Source organism: Scyliorhinus torazame, unplaced genomic scaffold, assembly GCF_047496885.1.
Source record: "Scyliorhinus torazame isolate Kashiwa2021f unplaced genomic scaffold, sScyTor2.1 scaffold_504, whole genome shotgun sequence".
Classification (NCBI taxonomy): Eukaryota; Metazoa; Chordata; class Chondrichthyes; order Carcharhiniformes; family Scyliorhinidae; genus Scyliorhinus; species Scyliorhinus torazame.
Window position 1 is genome coordinate 112,826 of NW_027308231.1, and position 11,561 is coordinate 124,386.

The 11,561-nt window shown below is 60.9% G+C and overlaps 1 long non-coding RNA gene across 1 annotated transcript; it reads left to right on the forward strand.

Annotated features, from left to right (window-relative positions):
• Positions 1 to 9,507: 9,507 nt before the first annotated feature.
• Positions 9,508 to 11,324, forward strand: LOC140406364 (uncharacterized). Its single transcript, XR_011939142.1, has 3 exons — positions 9,508 to 10,007; positions 10,119 to 10,298; positions 10,577 to 11,324. It is a non-coding gene; the product is annotated as an uncharacterized lncRNA (long non-coding RNA).
• The last annotated feature ends 237 nt before the right edge of the window (positions 11,325 to 11,561 follow it).

Genomic DNA, 11,561 nt, shown 5'->3' on the forward strand with positions numbered 1-11,561 from the left:
TGGAGAAACAGGGCTGATTCAGTCCCTACTGAACCAATCTCTCTCGCCCCTAGGACAGTCGGGCAATCTGCCTGTCAGCCGGCTGACCCTTGGCTGCACTCCCTCTCTGGCAACTGTATCCTTTCTATGTCAGGGAGAGGTTCCAACTGCACCCAGCACTCCAGGTGTGGCCTCACCGACACCTTGTCGAACTGCAGTGAGGCATCTGCACTTGTGAATTGAAATCCCTCTGGCAATGAAGGCCAACTTATCATTGACCTTCTTCACTGCTTGCTGCGCCCGCTTTGAGCGACTGGTGTACAAGCTCCATTGGTCCATCCACATTGCCCCCAACATATGACGGTTTAAATCCGACTCTTTCCTTCAGTCTTTGTTTGACACTTAAGTGGGACAAGTGTGCGAATCGCCTCAGTGTTGTGCTCACGTGAAATGTCCCACCATGAAGTCAGTTCAAATGGCTGACTGCTGACGGTGGATTTGTTGAACCAGATTCCCAGAGAGAAGATGGGGAGACAAACAGAATTTCTGAATTCAAGATTGAGAATCTCCATCAAACACTGTTAGCAAAAGTACATCATGGGGGTTAGGTAGAGATTCCACATCCCTCTAAACTGTCCCCATCAAAGGCTGCCAGGACAGGTCGAGCACGGGGTTAGACACAGAGTCAAGCTCCCCTCTGCACTGACCCCCATCAAACACCCCCTGGTACAACAGGTGCCAAACTATTTGAACTTGTGCTTGAGCCCGATTAGACGGAAATGTTGTCCTGTGGGCTGACAAACAGTTTGTCAGTAATATTGAGGTCAGCCTGGTACTGCACTCGACAACATTGGTGGCACTTGGCAAATGTACGGTGCGTCGCTGTCTGTGTTGTGTGAATGCTCAGCTGTGAAATATGTGTGCCGTTTAAACTTGCACCGTTTATGCCTTCTCATCATCTGTAAAGATCAGGTTTCTCTTCTTTTAAAGTCTAAAGTACACCACCTTACATTGGCCGACACTGAGAGACGTCCACAGTTGAGTCTCCTGCCAAAACATGAATACCCCTCCCTGCAATTTGATGTTTCCAGCTGCGCTGTCTCAAGTTTGGTGTCATTGTCAAACCGGGATGTGTAGCATTCTATCAAATTGTCTTAAATGGCTAATATATATGTGTGTGTGTGTGAGTGAGTTTGTGCGTGCCAATGTGTGTGTGTGCACGCATGTGTGTCAGTCACGAGGGAGGGAGAGACACGGGGAGATGGAGGGATGGATGGACCATCAATAATGACAGAACACGAGTGGAGAGTGAAAGCGGGGCTTTAATGAGCTTGAAGATACCTGCTGGCAGCATTGGAAGCAGTGCCTGCCCCCCACACACACACACTTTTGTTTCATATGCCTCCTGCCTGCTTGTTTGCCAAAGGCAGGTGAATGGTGAATTCAGACAGAAGCCTGAATTTTAGGCCCGATAAGATGGGACGCACTCCCTGTACATTTTGACTTCAACGACGGGCAGGGCCCGCTGGGGATTTGGAAAAGGGGAGTTGGGACCCACCCATGGGAAAGGGACGGAGACTCGGGGACGGAGACTCGGGGCCAAACCTGGGCAGAAAATGGGTCCCATTCAAACGGATCGATTGTTGTGGAGGGGGGAAAGAGTGAGAGAGACGGGGAGAGAGACAGACACACATGGGGGAGAGAGACAGACACACATGGGGGGGGAGAGAGAGAGAGGGACAGACACACGGGTGGGGGGGAGGGAGAGAGGGACACACGGGTGGGGGGGACAGAGAGAGCGAGACACGGAGAGAGAGAGAGAGAGAGATCCAGGGTGTGGAAGAGAGACACACGGGGGAGACAGACAGAAAGAAATAGAGGTGATGACATTTAGAAGGGGGGATTCCAGAGGTTAGAGAACCGTGCCAAGCAATTGGGGGGGGGATGCTGGAGAGGCTGGAATCGGAGGTGAGCAGAGATCTGGGAGGGTTGTAGGAGGTTACAGAGATAGGGAGGGATTTGAACAGGAGGATGAGAATTGTAGGGGACTGAAGGAGGTAAAAGAGACAGGGAGGGAGTGCAGGGGAGCGCGGGTGTTGAAATCCCACTCCTCCCTATGTTGTTGATCCAGTTGTTGTTGTAGTTGGATCCAGTTGTTGTTGTAGTCACCCCAGTTGTTGTTGTAGTTGGGCCCAGAGACCCCGCCCCTCTGCTGGGACCCTGCCCCCTGGAGAGACCCCGCCCACTCCTCTGAGACCACGCCCCTACCCCTAAGCCACGCCCATTAGTCCTAAGCCCCGCCCACTCCGGAGACCACACCCCTTCTCAGAGACCACGCCCCTAGCAAGAGACCACGCCCACTCTGGAGACCCCGCCCACTCTGGAGACCCCGCCCACTAGTCCTAAGCCCCGCCCCTCTCTATAGACCCCGCCCCCTCTCCTAGCTACGCCCCCACAACCGAGACCACGCCCCTTCTCCGGAGACCACGTCCCCAAAGAGACCCCGCCCCCTCCTCCGAGACCACGCCCCTGCCCCTAAGCCACGCCCACTCTCAGGAGACCACGCCCATTCCTCCTAGGCCACGCCCACTCTCACTAGACCACGCCCCTTCTCAAGAGACCCCGCCCCCCGAAGCGACCCCGCCCCCTGATTGGAGACCACGCCCTTATCCCTAAGCCACGCCCACGCTCAGGAGACCACGCCCACTCCTCCTAGTCCACGCCCCTGCCCCTAAACCACGCCCACTCAGGAGACCACGCCCACTACTCTGAGACCACGCCCACCTCACCTAGACCACGCCCCTGTCCCTAAGCCCCGCCCACTCCGGAGACCACACCCCTTCTCAGAGACCACACCCCTAGCAAGAGACCACGCCCACTCTGGAGACCCCACCCACTCCTCTGAGACCACGCCCATTAGTCCTAAGCCCCTCCCACTCAAGAGACCACGCCCCTAAAGAGACCCCGCCCACTCCTCAGAGACCACGCCCCCAAACGAGTCCACGCCCCTAGCAAGAGACCCCGTCCCTCAAGAGACCCCGCCCACTTGACTTAAGCCACGCCCACTCCGGAGACACCGCCCACTCTGGAGACCCCGCCCACTAGTCCTAAGCCCCGCCCACTCCCTGGAGACCACGCCCCTAAAGAGACCCCGCCCCCTCTCTGAGACCCCGCCCCTCCCAAGAGACCCCGCCCCTCATCAGAGACCACGCCCCTAGCAAGAGACCCCGCCCACTCTGGAGAATCCGCCCATTAGTCCTAAGCCCCGCCCACTCCCTGGAGACCACGCCCCTAAAGAGACCACGCCCACTCTACTGAGACCACGCCCATTAGTCCTAAGCCCCGCCCACTCCGGAGACCGCATCCCTTCTGAGAGACCACGCCCACTACACTTAAGCCCCGCCCACCCTCACGAGACCACGCCCACTCTCAGGCAACCACGCCCATTCCTCCTAGACCCCGCCCACTAGCCTTAAGCCCCGCCCACCCTCAAGAGACCACGCCCCCACGCCTAAGCCACGCCCACTCAGGCGACCACGCCCACTAGCCTTAAGCCACGCCCACTCTCAGGAGACCACGCCCCTACCACTAAGCCCCACCCCTTTCCAGAGACCACGCCCCTTCTCCGAGACCACGCCCCTACCCCTAAACCCCGCCCACCCTCAAGAGACCACGCCCACTCCTCCTAGACCACGCCCCTGCCCCTAAACTCCTCCCACTCAAGAGACCACGCCCATTAGTCCTAAGCCCCGCCCACTCCGGAGACCACACCCCTTCTCAGAGACCACGCCCTCTAGACTTAAGCCACGCCCACTCAGGCGACCACGCCCATTCCGCCTAGACCACGCCCACTAGCCTTAAGCCACGCCCGCTCTCAGGAGACCACGCCCCTACCACTAAGCCCCACCCCTTTCCAGAGACCACGCCCCTTCTCCGAGACCACGCCCCTACCCCTAAACCCCGCCCACCCTCAAGAGACCACGCCCACTCCTCCTAGACCACACCCCTGCCCCTAAACTCCTCCCACTCAAGAGACCACGCCCCTTCTCAAGAGACCCCGTCCACTACTCCGAGACTCCGCCCACTCCTCCGAGACCACACCCCTTCTCAAGAGACCCCGCCCCCCATTTGGAGACCACGCCCCTAACCCTAAACCCCGCCCACTCACGAGACCACGCCCCTAAAGAGACCACGCCCCTTCTCAGAGACCACGCCCCCATTCTTAGACCCCGCCCCCTAACGAGTCCACGCCCCTAGCAAGAGACCCCGCCCACTCTGGAGACCCCGCCCATTAGTCCTAAGACCCGCCCACGCCCCTGTCCCTAAGACACGCCCATTCTGGAGACCACGCCCCTAAAGAGACCCCGCCCACTCTCTAGAGACCACGCCCCTAAAGAGACCCCGCCCACTCTTTGGAGACCCCGCCCTTATTCCCAAGCCCCGCCCACTCTCAAGAGACCACGCCCCCACACCTAAGCCACGCCCACTCTCAGGCGACCACGCCTATTCCTCCTAGACCACGCCCACTAGCCTTAAGCCACGCCCACTCTCAGGAGACCACGCCCCTAACACAAAGCCCCACCCCTTTCCAGAGACCCCGCCCCTTCTCCGAGACCACGCCCCTGCCCCTAAACTCCTCCCACTCAAGAGACCACGCCCATTAGTCCTAAGCCCCGCCCACTCCGGAGACCACGCCCCTTCTCCGAGACCACGCCCCTAGCAAGAGACCACGCCCACTCTGGAGACCCCGCCCACTCCGAGACCACGCCCATTAGTCCTACGCCCCGCCCACTCCCTGGAAACCCCGCCCCCAAAGAGACCCCGCCCACTCCTCCGAGACCACGCCCATTTCAGGAGACCACGCCCACTTCAAAAGACCACGCCTCTATCTGTCCCGAAGCCCCGCCCCTCCCAAGAGACCACGCCCTTGCGCTTAAGCCCCGCCCACACACGAGAGACCACGCCCCTACCCCTAAGCCACGCCCACTCTGGAGACCACGCCCCTAAAGAGACTCCACCCCCTCAGAGACCACGCCCTATCCCCAAGCCACGCCCACTCAAGAGACCCCGCCCCTTCTCTGGAGACCACGCCCTCTGGAGAGACCACGCCCATTTCAATAGACCACGCCCACTTCAAGAGACCACGCCTCTATCTGTCGCGAAGCCCCGCCCACTCTCCTAGACCACGCCCCTGCCCCTAAACCCCGCCCACTCACGAGACCACGCCCCCAAATAGACTCCGCCCCCTCAGAGACCACGCCCTATCCCCAAGCCACGCCCCTAGCAAGAGACCCCGCCCCCAAATCCGAGACCACGCCCCTTCTCAAGGGACCACGCCCCCTGTTTGGAGACCACGCCCTTATCCCTAAGCCCCGCCCACCCTCCAGAGACCACGCCCCCACACCTAAGCCACGCCCACTCTCAGGCGACCACGCCCATTCCTCCTAGACCACGCCCACTAGCCTTAAGCCACGCCCACTCTCAGGAGACCACGCCCCTAACACAAAGCCCCACCCCTTTCCAGAGACCCCGCCCCTTCTCCGAGACCACTCCCCTGCCCCTAAACCCCGCCCACTCAAGAGACCACGCCCACTCCTTGGAGACCACGCCCATCCCCAGAGACCACGCCCCTCAGGAGACCCCGCCCATTAGTCCTAAGCCCCGCCCACTCCCTGGAGACCCCGCCCCCTCTTTGGAGACCACGCCCCTACCAAGACCCCGCCCCTTAGCGAGACCACGCCCCCTCTCAAGAGACCACGCCCCGTCCCTAAGCCACGCCCACTCTGGAGACCACGCCCCCAAAGAGATCCCGTCCACTCCGAGACCACGCCCATTTCAATAGACCACGCCCACTTCAAGAGACCACGCCTCTATCTGTCGCGAAGCCCCGCCCACTCACTAGAGACCACGCCCCCTCCTCCGAGACCCCGCCCACTAGCCTTAATCCACGCCCACTCTGGAGACCACGCCCCTAAAGAGACCCCGCCCCCTCTTTGGAGACCACGCCCCTACCAAGACCTCGCCCCTTAGCGAGACCACGCCCCCTCTCAAGAGACCACGCCCCTCCTCCGAAACCACGCCCTAAGCCCCGCCCACTCTCCTAGACCACGCCCCCAAATAGACCCCGCCCACTCCTCCGAGACCACGCCCCTGCCCCCAAGCCACGCCCCTAGCAAGAGACCCCGCCCACTCTGGAGACCCCGCCCATTAGTCCTAAGCCCCGCCCACTCCCTGGAGACCACGCCCCTAAAGTGACCCCGCCCCCTTCGAGACCACGCCCTGCCCCTAAGCCACGCCCACTCTCAGGAGACCACGCCCATTCCTCCTAGGCCACGCCCACTCTCACGAGCCCACGCCCCTTCTCAAGAGACCCCGCCCCCCGAAGCGACCCCGCCCCCTGATTGGAGACCACGCCCTTATCCCTAAGCCCCGCCCACCCTCAAGAGACCACGCCCCACACCTAAGCCACGCCCCTTCTCTGGAGACCACGCCCTCTGGAGAGACCACGCCCATTTCAATAGACCACGCCCACTTCAAGAGACCACGCCTCTATCTGTCGCGAAGCCCCGCCCACTCACTAGAGACCACGCCCCCTCCTCCGAGACCCCGCCCACTAGCCTTAATCCACGCCCACTCTGGAGACCACGCCCCTAAAGAGACCCCGCCCCCTCTTTGGAGACCACGCCCCTACCAAGACCTCGCCCCTTAGCGAGACCACGCCCCCTCTCAAGAGACCACGCCCCTCCTCCGAAACCACGCCCCTTTCAAGTAGTGGCCACGCCCACTCCTCCGAGACCACGCCCCTATCAAGAGACCACGCCCTAAGCCCCGCCCACTCTCTGGAGACCACGCCCCTTTGAGACCAGGCCCCGCCCACTCCTCCGAGACCACGCCCTTACCCCCAAGCCACGCCCCTAGCAAGAGACCGCGCCCCCACTCATAAGCCACGCCCACTCTCAGGAGACCACGCCCCTGCCACTAGACCCCGCCCACTCTTTGGAGACCCCGCCCCCTGGAGAGACCACGCCCATTTCAATAGACCACGCCCACTTCAAGAGACCACGCCTCTATCTGTCGCGAAGCCCCGCCCACTCACTAGAGACCACGCCCCCTCCTCCGAGACCACGCCCCTCTCAAGAGACCACGCCCCCTACTCCGAGACCACGCCCCTAAGGTTAAGCCACGCCCACACACTAGAGACCACGCCCCTTCTTCTGAGACACCGCCCCCTCTCTAGAGACCCCGCCCCACACTCCGAGACCACGCCCCCTCCTCCGAGACCACGCCCCTAAAGAGACCCCACCCCTTCTCCGAGACCGCGCCCCTACCCATAAGCCACGCCCCCAAAGAGACCCCGCCCCTTCTCCGAGACCACGCCCCTACCAGTAAGCCACGCCCACTCTGGAGACCACGTCCCGAAAGAGACTTGGCCATGCCCCTTCTCAAGAGACCCCGCCCCCTCTGCTGAGGCCACGCCCCTCTCAAGAGACCCCGCCCCTAGCCCTAAACCCCGCCCACTCTCTGCAGACCCCGCCTCCTCCGCCGGTCCCGCCCCCTCTCCAAAGACCCCGCCCACCACCCAGACACCTCCCGTCCCCTGTCAACTTGGAGTGAAACTTTTCTCCTCTGCGGGTTCGGGCAAAACTTTCCGAGAAGAGAAACCGCGGCGAAAGCTGCAGAGACGCTGCGTTTAAAACCTGCAAAGCGGCTCCGCACAGAGAGGGAGAGAGAGGGAGAGGGAGAGGGAGGGAGAGAGGGAGCCTGTCCCTGTCCCTGTCTCTCTCTGTCTCCCTGCACTCCCCTGTCTCTCTGTCTGTCCCCGGCTCTCTCACACCCACAGCAATCCGACCCGGGACAGAGCGGCGGCGGCGGCACCCACCGCCTTTCAGTCTGACCGCCGCCCCCGCACCCAGGCTGCATTCACCCTGCACAAGGCGGCACTTTTTGCTGCTACTTCCAGTTCGCACACTTTCATTCCGCAACATCCACATTGATGCTGCCCCGGCCAGAGTGCAAGGGGGTGAATCTGAACCTGCTCCCCGGGAAAGAGCGCTCTCCCCCGGCCAGAGTGCAAGGGGGTGAATCTGAACCTGCTCCCCGGGAAAGGTGCACCTTCCCTAAGGGGGTGAATCTGAACCTGCTCCCCGGGAAAGAGCGCTCTCCCCCGGCCAGAGTGCAAGGGGGTGAATCTGAACCTGCTCCCCGGGAAAGAGCGCTCTCCCCCGGCCAGAGTGCAAGGGGGTGAATCTGAACTTCCTCCCCGGGAAAGAGCGCTCTCCCCCGGCCAGAGTGCAAGGGGGTGAATCTGAACCTGCTCCCCGGGAAAGAGCGCTCTCCCCCGGCCAGAGTGCAAGGGGGTGAATCTGAACTTCCTCCCCGGGAAAGAGCGCTCTCCCCCGGCCAGAGTGCAAGGGGGTGAATCTGAACTTCCTCCCCGGGAAAGGTGCACCTTCCCTAAGGGAGTGAATCTGAACCTGCTCCCCGGGAAAGGTGCACCTTCCCTAAGGGAGTGAATCTGAACCGGCTCCCCGGGAAAGGTGCACCCTCGGAACCGGTCTGCTCCCCTTGCCGCGGGGTCCGGGAGCGATGGGCAGCGGGTTGCTGTCCGAGCCCATCCAGGAAGCTCCCAGAGGCGGCCTGCCTGTCAAATCGGCCCGGGGGGCGGATATTAAGCCCGCCCACACTCATTCAAGCCCAGGGCAGCCGCCAAGTGCGAGTGACAAGTCATAAACCAACTTTCCAATTGCCACTGGTTTATGACTTGCCCGCGCTCACAGCGCCACCACCGCTCAGTGTGTGTGTGGGTGTGAGGGATCTCTCAGCAAGTGCTGACTCGTCCCTCTCCTGGCTTCACATTGTCAGTGTGTGTGGGTGTGAGGGATCTCTCAGCAAGTGCTGACTCGTCCCTCTCCTGGCTTCACATTGTCAGTGTGTGTGTGGGTGAGGGATCTCTCAGCAAGTGCTGACTCTCTCTCTGCTGGGTTCACATTGTCAGTGTGTGTGTGGGTGAGGGATCTCTCAGCAAGTGCTGACCCTCTCTCTCCTGGTGACCTCAATCCCTGTGCCAACAAAAGAGCCAACACGCCGTCACGCCTTCTCCACGACCCTCTCAACCTGGGTGCCGACTTTCAGGGATCCACGTACACCGAGGAGGACACCGGTAGATCTCTCTGCTCACCCGCACCGCCCGCAATCTTAGCTGATGAGCCCCAGTGACTCTGTCTTCCTGTTATTCCTTCCAAAATGAATCAGCTCACCCTTGAGACTCCCATTTGCCACCTCCCAGCCCAGCTCTGCAGCTTCCCTGTGTGTGACTTGTAACACGAGATTCACTCCACCGACACTCGAGTGTCGCCTGCAAATTGACTCGCCCACCCTTCTACGGGGGGGGGCATAGCCTCAAAACGAGGGGAAGTAGATTTAGGACTGAGCGAGTTTAGGAGGAACCCGCTCGCCCAAAGGGTTGTGAATCTGTGGGACTCCTGGGTGAAATGTTTTTACAATCAAGACGGATCGTCTTTTTGGGGAGGATTAAGGGTTGTGGTGTTTGGGCTGGAAAGTGGAGCCGAGTCCACAAAAGATGTCCTTGAATGGAGGGGCCAGGTGGCCTACTCCTGCTCCTGGTTCTGACCAGACCACTGATTGCGATGCCTCTTAATGCACGACTTAACTGGTTACTTCACCCCCCCCACCCCCGTTTCCCCACTCCCTCTTTCTGGGTTCCAGGTGCCGGGATTCCGAGGCGTCCTCGCTTGCCCGGGCGGGCGCCTCTGCCGCCGTGACGACGGCCGGCCGCCGCTCCCCGAGGCCCGGACGCCGAGAGCCCCCGGGACGGGCCCGGCCTCCTCCTCCTCCTCCTCCGCCGCCCCTCCTCCTCCTCCTGCGGGAGGGGGCGGCCAGGGCGGCCAGCCTGGAGGCCGGATCCAGGTGGGCATCCGTGTGCGGGAGAGCGCCGAGTGCGCGGAGATGGAGGAACGGGAGGCAGAAGGGGCGGCCGACGGCCTGGCCAACGTGACCGCGATTCACAGGTAAACCAGGCGACAGGGCGGAGGGTCGGGACCGCGACAAGGGCAGAGAGCACTGGGTGGCACATCAGGAGGAGCTGAGCGGTGAAAGATTCTGCCTGTCCCTCTCCTCAGGTGCCACATACGGAACCCACACACGTGCAGCAGCTTGGAACTGTGCCTCGAACTCTGGGAATATGCCGGGTGTTCCCAACATTCCATCCCGTCACTTCTACAGCGTCTGGAAAAGATGATCAGAGCGGGGAATGTCCAACTGAAGATTGCTGGCAAAACCTGTACGACCGTCAGCATCAGGTACAGAGTAAAGCTCCGTCCGCACTGTCCCCATCAAACACTGCCGGGGCAGGTACAGCCCGGGGTTAGATACAGAGTAAAGCTCCGTCCGCACTGTCCCCATCAAACACTCCCGGGACAGGTACAGCACGGGGTCAGACACAGAGCGAGTGTGAAGGCGAGCTGAGGTTTGACCCTCTTTGGACACCTGGAACGTGTATTGAGCCACTGATGACGTTGCCTGTTTTGACCTGCTAACGTGCCTCTTCTCTGTCACCTCTCCCCCCCCCCCCCCTCAGGTCATCGAGCGGATCGAGCCCACCGCCCGCCGCGTCGACTGCGGGGTCCGTGGTGGCGGCGGCCGTCTGCGGCTCGCTGGGGGCGGCCGTGGCCGCCTGCGGCTGGCTGGGGGTGGCCGCCTACCGCAAGCTGCGCGGGGGTCGGGGTCGGGTGCACGCAAACAGCCGGCGGGCGGCCTGAAGCGCTGCCCGACCCCCACCCCGGGAGACGGAGGGACCGTCAGTAACGACAGGAGACGAGTGGAGAGTGAAAGCGTGGCTGGAATGAGCTTGAAGATACCTGCTGGCAGCACTGGAAGCAGCGCCTGCCCCCCCCCCCCACACACACACACACTTTTGCTTCATCTGCCTGCCTGTCTGCCCAAATGGCGAATGCTGCCAAGTGGGCAGGAGCCTGAATTGGAGGCCATTTCCATTCCGAGTTGTACACTTTGACTTGAATTGGCAGCAGCACTTTGCGACGACTGGAAGTCAGCAGAAATGGAAGTTTCAAACTTGCCAGGTGAGGGTGCCAGGACGTGAGGCAGTCAGGACGCTGGGTTATTAAAAACTGACCGTTTTCATCGCATGCCAACTGTTTGATGAGAAATTCCAATCCGAGGATTGGAGTGAAAAGCCTGTGTGTGTGTGTGTGAACAATACAAGATGTCCAATCTGAAGTGAAACTTTGCAGTGAGCTTTGTTTTTGTGGCCCAGCCAGGAATCTTCTCTCCAAATGGAGGCAGAAATGAAGTGGTGTTTAACTGGTGATTTCTTGCTGCTTTTTGACTCATTCTTGTGGAAAGCCTCCCTAAGGCGACAGACGAATGGCCATTCCCAACATGTCAGAAATGGAGAGGGAAAGCAGCAATGTGAAAGCAAAGCCAGAAATAAGGACAGGACAGAATCTGCTGCTTGCCTGCCTGTCTGCTGAATGAAACATGAGCAGAGGCAGGCCAAGTGTTTCCCTTTGCAGACTCAGGGTTCGGTTGGAGAAACAGGGCTG